The sequence below is a fragment of the Miscanthus floridulus genome, chromosome 9, assembly GCF_019320115.1.
Source record: "Miscanthus floridulus cultivar M001 chromosome 9, ASM1932011v1, whole genome shotgun sequence".
Classification (NCBI taxonomy): Eukaryota; Viridiplantae; Streptophyta; class Magnoliopsida; order Poales; family Poaceae; genus Miscanthus; species Miscanthus floridulus.
In genome coordinates, this window is record NC_089588.1 from 99,833,566 (window position 1) to 99,841,810 (window position 8,245).

An 8,245-nucleotide genomic window follows, 5' to 3' on the forward strand; every position below is an offset into this window, starting at 1 on the left:
CCCAATGTCCCTGCTTCTCCGCCGCCGCCGCGCAACATCCCCGCCTCCTCTGCCACCACCTAAAGTCCCTACCTGGCCGCACCCACCACTATTCTCCTCCAGGCCGTGCTCGCCGCCACCAGCCGTCACTCCCTTACGCAGTGCCGCTAGGGGTCTGCAAGCATGTTGCCTATCCTCCGCCTTCACCCTTAGGCCAGGCGATGCCTCTCCGCCTAGCGCTTAAGCATGCCTAGGCAAACGCCCAATAGTGCCTTGTGGAACACTGCTTAGGACTCACATTTGCCTATGCATGTGCCAGATCACCGTCGCCATCTACGTTTTCCGCAAGTCATGGTGGTAAGGTGATATGATACTGCTGCGAGCAGCGATCCTGATCTTCGTCCCCGGCATCCTCAAGTGCCTGGAGAAGCATGGGCCCTCAAGAACGCGACGGTGGCGAGCATCATGAACTCCTCCGACTCACGGCTGGAAGCAGCCCTCGACGGAGACGACAGGCCGCAGAAGCAGAAGGACATCTACTCGCAGGAGGAGTACGTGCAGGCCGCAGCCGAGACCGTCGCCAAGCCGGGGCCCTAGCCTGGGGAGCTCTTCGATGACGAGGTGCCCGACCAGCCGTACCACCTCTTCGTGGACCTCGGTCACCCCTACTCCATCCGGCTGCGGAACCTGCAGCTCGTGGCGCCGCGCAACGCGAGAGCCGACGTGCACGGCCTGGTGCGCTCGTCCCTGTCCAAGGCGTTCGACCGCCTCTACAAGACTACAACAAGCACAAGGCGAGCTTCGGCGGCCTGCTGCGCGCCGCCGTCGTGCTGGTGACGTTCGTGGTCATCGGCCTGTTCCAGAGGAGCCACCGCGGCGTGTACGACTGCGCCGACTTCGTCGTCACCTACGTCCTGCTCGGCTGCACCGCCGCGCTGGAGTTTGTCTCGGCGTGCCTCACTACCGGAATCGCAAGCTTTGCCGAGTGCCAAGAACTTTGCCGAGTTTTTTTATCTCGGGCACTCAGCAAAGGCTGTCTTTGCCGAGTGCCCAAACTCGAACACTCGACAACGACACGACCCTCGGCAAAGCTGGTCTTTGCCGAGTGCTCAGGATCGGCACTCGGCAAAGACGTCCTCTTTGTCGAGTGCTCAGACATGCCACTCGGCAAAGACTTTCTTTGCCGAGTGTCAACGTCTCACACTCGGCAAATTTTGGCCCGCCGTTAAACTAGCCTGTCGCCGCCAGCTCTTTGCCGAGTGTACAAAAGAGCATATTTGCCGAGTGTCAAAAGCAGACACTCGGCAAAGTATATATTTTTTTGACTCCTGCACTTCAAAAATTTTCACCTCTCCACATACCACATGTGGTACTCCATGCTTAAGTTTGGTATATTTTTGAATTTATTTGCTATATTTAACTAATTAATTGCATTTCAATTGGCGCCGTCAGGCAACTTTTCTTTGCCGATTGGTTTACGGGCACTCGGCAAAGCCTTTGCCGAGTGCCCGACAAAAGACACTCGAGAAAAGAGGCCTTTGCCGTCACCGGCTTTGCCGAGGGTTACACTCGGTAAAGACTTTGCCGAGTATATATGGGGATTTGCCGAGTGTCACAGGCACTCGGCAAAGAGCCTGAGTCAGGTAGTGCCTGGTCCTGGCGTCGGGCCTGCCGCCGCCCGACGACCAGCTCGCCCAGTACAACCTCGTCGGCTACATCGCCTGCAACGAGAAGCACCCATGGTTCTGGGGGCTCGCCCACCTGCTTGGGGCCAGGGTCCAGCTGGACCGTCTCTGGTGCACGGCGCCGCCCGAGCCGTCCCTCGGCGTCACCAGGCTCGTCTACGACCACGTCGCCGGCGGGTGGAAGGATTACATATTGAAGCCCACTCCAACTGCCAGTGTGGGAGCCTACCGGCAGTTCAACGACATCCGCGGCCAGCGGACTCTGGACAGGAGAGCTTCCGGATGCCCTTCGACGACAGCGTCCTCGTCTGGCACCTCGCCACGGAGTTCTGCTACTTCGACCACGTGGACACCGGCAACGACGCCACCCGCCACAGAAGGATGGTGTCCAACTACATGGCGTACCTGCTGTTCGTGAAGCCGGAGATGCTGATCCCAGGTGCAAGGTGCAGGCTCTTCAGGGCAACCTACCACGAGCTCAGTAAAATGCTCAAGCCGCCGCCAGAGGATGAGGAAACGGTAGAGGTAGAGCCGACGGAGAAGAAAGCACCTCCACCAAGGGCCAGGAACGAGATGGTGCGGAAGGTGATCCAGAAAGTGAAGCCCACCATCGGTCTCGGTCTCGGCTCGGAAGATCTTGTTCACAAGGCCTGGGCGGTCGCCCACGAGCTCATGGAATTTGCTGAGGACAAGAAACAGGACTTCATCCAGAAGTGGAAGAACTTAAGGGTGGTCGTGCGTTCTGCCAGGGAGAAGGCAGACCAACTCATCATCGACGTCGATAACAACAACAAGGCAGACCAACTCACGGAGGGCGGCAAGAAGACTTTCAAGGAGATGGCGGCGGTGTTCATCAGCGAGGCAGAGAAGTTCATCAGCGAGGAGAGAAAAAAGAAGCGAACGAAGGAGGAGGAGAAGATCACGGACCTCTTGGAATCTGCCAAGAAGATGGCAGAGTTCGTCCAGGAAGATGAAAAGACGGTGGTCGCGGTCAAGGAGTTCACCAAGACGGCTGAGGAGGTCATCGAGCAGGTGGGAAAGGAGGAGAAGCTCAAAGACCTCATGCTAATGATTCGAGGCAAGGAGCACGCGGATGACAAGATGTGGGCGGTGATCCTGGAAGTGTGGGTGGAGATGCTCTGCTAGCTTCTCCGCCGGCCGCTGCCGCGGCCCGCGGGTACCTGCATGCCAAGAGCCTGGGCAAAGGCGGCGAGTACCTCTCCTACGTCTGGCTCCTCCTGACCTACATGGGGATGGAGACCATGCCGGAGAGGATGCAGAGGCCGGAGCTGCCCGCGGTTCGGGACACCGGAGCTCTGGTAAATACACCCACGTACGGATGAGGACATGGACGACCCCGTCGGTGATCAGAACGTTTGATGGACGGACAAAACAGCGCGCTGATGAGTGATGAACCATGGAGATTGCATGGTCTCGTGGTGTTTCTGGTTGCCCTTGATTTTGCCACGAATTTTTTGTTTCCTCAGTCGATCGGTCTGTTTCAGGGATGTGTGCTAAGTGTCGTCGTTGGTGTGTCTAATTGTGCTTCTGACACTAATCTTCTGTAAATCACATAAATCTATATACACAGGCACGTTAGTTTTGCTTGTACAAGTTACATTCAATGAGTATATGTGTCCATCTGAGTTATGTGTTACTTATAAGGTCCAAATGTTATAATTAACTATATAGTACATTCTTCCCGTTGTTGTCAATTCTTTTATTTTTGTCCTTGGATTCAAATATAATGGAAAAAAATCCTGAAAGTACATGGATCACATTTTAGGATGCGAGTTTTACCTTCCTTGGCTCATTAGATAGGCACAGGGACGGGACCTTTGCTTGGGCGCTGAGCTGAGGTAGCCGAGCGCTCTCCACGCTCCCTCCGCCTGTGGCCTCCGGGGCTCTGGCGTCCACCTACCGAAAACCACCGGCGTGCTCCCGCACCAGCGTCCACCTCCCCCCTCTCTTCTTTCGTGGACTAGCCATGGTTGGCCCGAGCCACAAAGCTGAACCTCCGTCCCTAGATGGCCGGGATCGGTCTCCGCGGTAATGTTGTTTTTGTCCCTAAGGGCACATGCCCTCATCCTCAGAGGATGGTGACTCCGACGAGGGCTACATTTCTCCCTCCTTCCTTGCTGTGGCGAAGGGGAAGGGTAAGGCAGTGTGGCCGAGGCCAAGGTTTTCATTATCGGAAATAAAAATTTATCGGAGGTCATAGATAAATAGGATAAGCAGGATATATCGGAAATATCGGACCAAATTAAAAAAAAATTCAAATTGTTTTGAAAAAATTTCGTAGAATTTGACTTGAAACTATTCCTAAGCTATTAAACATCACTTGTTCACAGATAAAAACAAGAATAAAATATTATAGTGTGGGACCGTCGCACGGCTGAATTTAGGTTGTCTGTGTGGGAGCAGGAAAGAAGGAAAAAATTTAGCCGATGTCAAATTTTATCGGACCCTGTGGATAGAACAGAAATTTCAAAAATTTCTGAATTTCGGCCGATAAAAAAAAACCTTGGCCGAGGCTCGTCACTCGCAGGGGCTGCCTCTGCGCCATCTTGGCAATTCTTCCTTCATGGCTAATGCCCGCCAGCCGTCTGGTTTGGTCCCCTCCTCGCTCAGCCTTGGCCTCCGTTGTTGTCGGCGACCCGGAGGGTGGGGGGCCTTGGACTGACGTTGTCTCCCGTCGGCGGCACAAGCGCACGGACCACTCGCAGCCGCTACGTCCGCACAGGGTCGCCTGTCTGGTCCCCTCGGAGCTCATGGCCTGCTGCTTCAACTGTTTTGCGATGGATCATGTGGTTGTGGCATGTCGCAATCTGTCCAGGTATCTACGTTGTAACGAGGATGGACACCATGCCTGCCGTTGCTGGAGTAGGGGTGGCGCCGGCCTCGGCGCGGAGCGTGGCCGCCTGAGGTGCTCGGTTGGGAGGAACTCTCCACCACCCAGCCCGAGGTTGCAAACGGACTCTGATGGCACCGTCTCGGGGCCACCCCTGTCCACTAGTCGCTCAACCTCCCCACCCTCGGTTTGTGCAGCATCGCCATCTTGCTCCCCGTAGCCGGTCCCTACACTGCGATTGCCACCCCTCAAGTCTACCATTCGGCTCCCTGGGATGGAAATCTACATCATTTAATGCTCGGAGGTGGAGGCGGGCAGGTGGCTGAGGAAGCGTTGTCCTCGGCTCTGGTTGCATTGGTTAGAGGCGTGCGCTCGCGCGGTGAGTGCGTGTCAGGTGGTAACCTATCTTTCTAATTTCTTTGCCATTGATGTTGAGGGTGCCACTGTTCACAAGTATGCGCTTGAGTACTTCCATCTTCTTCCACTCCGGCACTGACCTAGAGCAGGTCCTGGCCACTCCAGTGCCATCGTAGGTGCAGTTCAAGCTTGTGGAAACGGTGGTGACGGTAATCCATGGCAAGCTTGGATTCGATGAGGTTCAGAGTTCTCGTCGAGTTGAAGGGGATACCTGCGCACGGTTGGTCGATTTGGATGGCGCGCAAGTGCTTGGCACCTCATACGCAGGGCTCGAGTCAACACTGAGTCAGAAAGGAAGACCCCAACAAGTTTGTGGTGGTGGCGTGGTGCATCCATCCCGATCTCATCCCTAACAAGAAGGTCGTTGTCGTGCCGAGGCCGCCGGCGCCATACATGGAATCATGCCTTTTTCCTATGGACGGAGGAGCTCATCCATTCAGAGCTGCCAACCCTGCGCTATTGGGTGACCGTCACCTTGCTGGAGCTGCAGGATTGGCGAACGCTACCATCGTCTGACAACGATTTCTCACTATGAGGTGAGTCTCACACACATACATAAATATATAGTCTCACACACATGCAAAAATAAAGTCTTACAAACACACACTTACACAAACACTCCACGTTTAACAACTAGCTAGCCCGCTGTAACGACTTTTCTCTTGACACCTTTTTCGTTCCCATGGCAATATGTCTTTGGGCATGTTCTTTTCCATAACACTGATCTTCTTAGGAAAGTCCATGAATAGCAGCATCTCATCGTAATTATTGTAAGCTTCAACATCATCTACGCCATCAACTCCAATAATGTGCTGTTTCTCGGAGGCAACCACGTGCTTTGTCTTCTTCTTCGGGGGGAGGTAACTTTGTGGGTCAGACATATAGAAAACTTGTGCGACACGTGAAGCGAGCACCCAAAGGTCATCTTGGTAGCCTAGATTCTCGAGGTCCAGGACTCTCAATCTGAACTCGTTCAGTTGGTATTGTTTGATCCAGCGGTATCGAAATAGGGCCACCGTTATATCCATTCCATAGTCAAGTTTTCATATCTCTTCAATGATGCCAAAGTATTGGATCTTTTGTCCCACTCCATCGAGAGCTTCTATTCGAACGCCGCTGTTTTGGTTCACATATTTAATATCCTTTGCGTGGGTATAGTACGTGTACCCATTGATGTCATAAGCTTTCCAAGATATCACTTATCTCGATGGCCCCTCCTCCAACCTACTGTTGGTAATAGAGTCTATGGTTTCTCCAGGCGGTATGTTTTGGTCCTTCAACCATGTAGTTAGTCGTTGCTTGTGTTGTTTTATGACCCAATCATCTAAACGACCATTTCTCTCCGTCATAATGATAGCCAAGTGTTCATCAATGTACAGTTGCATCAGTTGTGTACTCTGCAAGATACTGTAATGCGTCCGACTCACTTCTTTGTAATCATGGTCGATGAACACTTTTCTACCACTGGTGTCCTTTCCAGCCAGCCTACCCTTGTGATGAGAATCAGGTTTACCAATCCATTTCTATACTTTTAGGTACTCTTGACAGCACTCGACGACTTTTTCAGCACTGTAACCCTCTATCATAGAGCCCTCTGGGTACGCTCGATTATGCACGTATCTAGTGACTTGAACGTTTCGCCACGAAAAAGGATACAGTGGTTGGGGCATGCATGGATTTTTTCAACCCCCATTGTCAATGGACTTATAACCTTCTTCGCTTGGTATGTGTTGGCGGGAACAGAGTTTGGTTATGACAGCACCCATGACAGGAGACGTAATAGATCATTGAAACTACAGTCTGACCAGCCGTACTTAGGCTTCAGGATGAGTAGCTCAAGCACAAAACGTAGCAATATCCAATGTGTTGGACAGTCTTTTTCAACACCATACACAGTCTTCTTCGATGCTTTTGTCACCTTTTTCCAAATTTTCTAGACCTTTCGGGCTCTTTAGTAAAATCTCTGGTCCAAGGGCTTGAATTATGTTCTCCAAAATTATCTTCATCCCCGACACATGCTCCGCCATCATTATTGGCACCACCTTCGTCGTTACCATCCCAACCACCAGCATCACCTTGTTCATTACCAAACTCGGGATCCATTCGTGCATCAAGCTCTACTGAATATTGGGACATGGATTCTAGGGTTTCGTCGTTGTATTCCTCCCCATCCTCGTCGTTAACAATAACTGTTTCACCATGATGAATCCACACTGTGTAGTCCTCAACAAATCCTTGCATAATCAAATGTGATATGATGATAGTTACATCTGTCCATGTCATACGGTTCTTGCAATTTTTACAGGGACAAATAATTGTATCCTTATTCTCTGTCAATGTCGTTGCATGCTTCTCGTCGGCTTCAATAAATTTATCCACCTCTTTCACGGAAACCTGCCTTGAACCTTAACGAACCATACATCCAAGAGTTCCTGCACTCCATCTTTTACAACAACAACAACAAAACATTAAAAGACTACTTATTCAGATATATAAAAAAAATGAATCAAATTGATAATTACTTGAGAATAATTGTATATACTTTAGATATATATGAATATAAATCAAATATAATTACATGAAGCATACAAACACACTATGGTAGAGGAAAATTAATTAATGGCCAATTTATCCATAAATAATTAAAATACATATTTGTTGATTACAATAAACAATTTTAAAGACAACAATTAGCAACAATTAATATTTTACCCAATATCTTTCATGCAAACCCTAGTCTAATTTCATCAAACATAAATTTACAAAAACGAAATTAATAAAAAAACCAAACCCTAGATCTTGATCTAGATCTACATGCACATGAAACATCCATAAAACTAACTAATTATTCACTAAAATCAAGAAACATGGACCAAATAATGGTATGATCATGTTCCCCTATCTAATTTACCCTAGTACATTCAAAACATGGGTCTAATTTGCTTCATAAGTAGCTCAAGCACCATAGAAGAGAGAGAGAAGCAAAACTCTAATTACTCACTAACCAACCATTAAAACTTAAAAAAGTATGGAATATCATTTTTTTACCTTCTACAACCTCTCCACCAAAGGATTTGACACCAAAACCTTCCCCCCCTCAGTAGAGCAATTTTGGGGAGGTGCCCAAGGCCTCCCAAGCCTTTTTTCTTGGGTAAGAGCGAGTGACCCGAGTAGAAAGAAGGGGGCTGCAGTCTTTTGTACGTGCAACATTTGTAGGGGTGGCTGGTGATTGAGTCGTCCCTACAAATCGCAACGCCAGGGGCGGCTGGTGAGTGAGCCGCCCCTACAAATCGACCCATTTGTAGGGGCGGCT

The 8,245-nt window shown here is 50.4% G+C and overlaps 1 pseudogene; it reads left to right on the plus strand.

Annotated features, from left to right (window-relative positions):
- The first annotated feature begins 289 nt into the window (after positions 1-289).
- On the plus strand, positions 290-3,044 carry LOC136480395 (uncharacterized; annotated as a pseudogene).
- Positions 3,045-8,245: the final 5,201 nt, after the last annotated feature.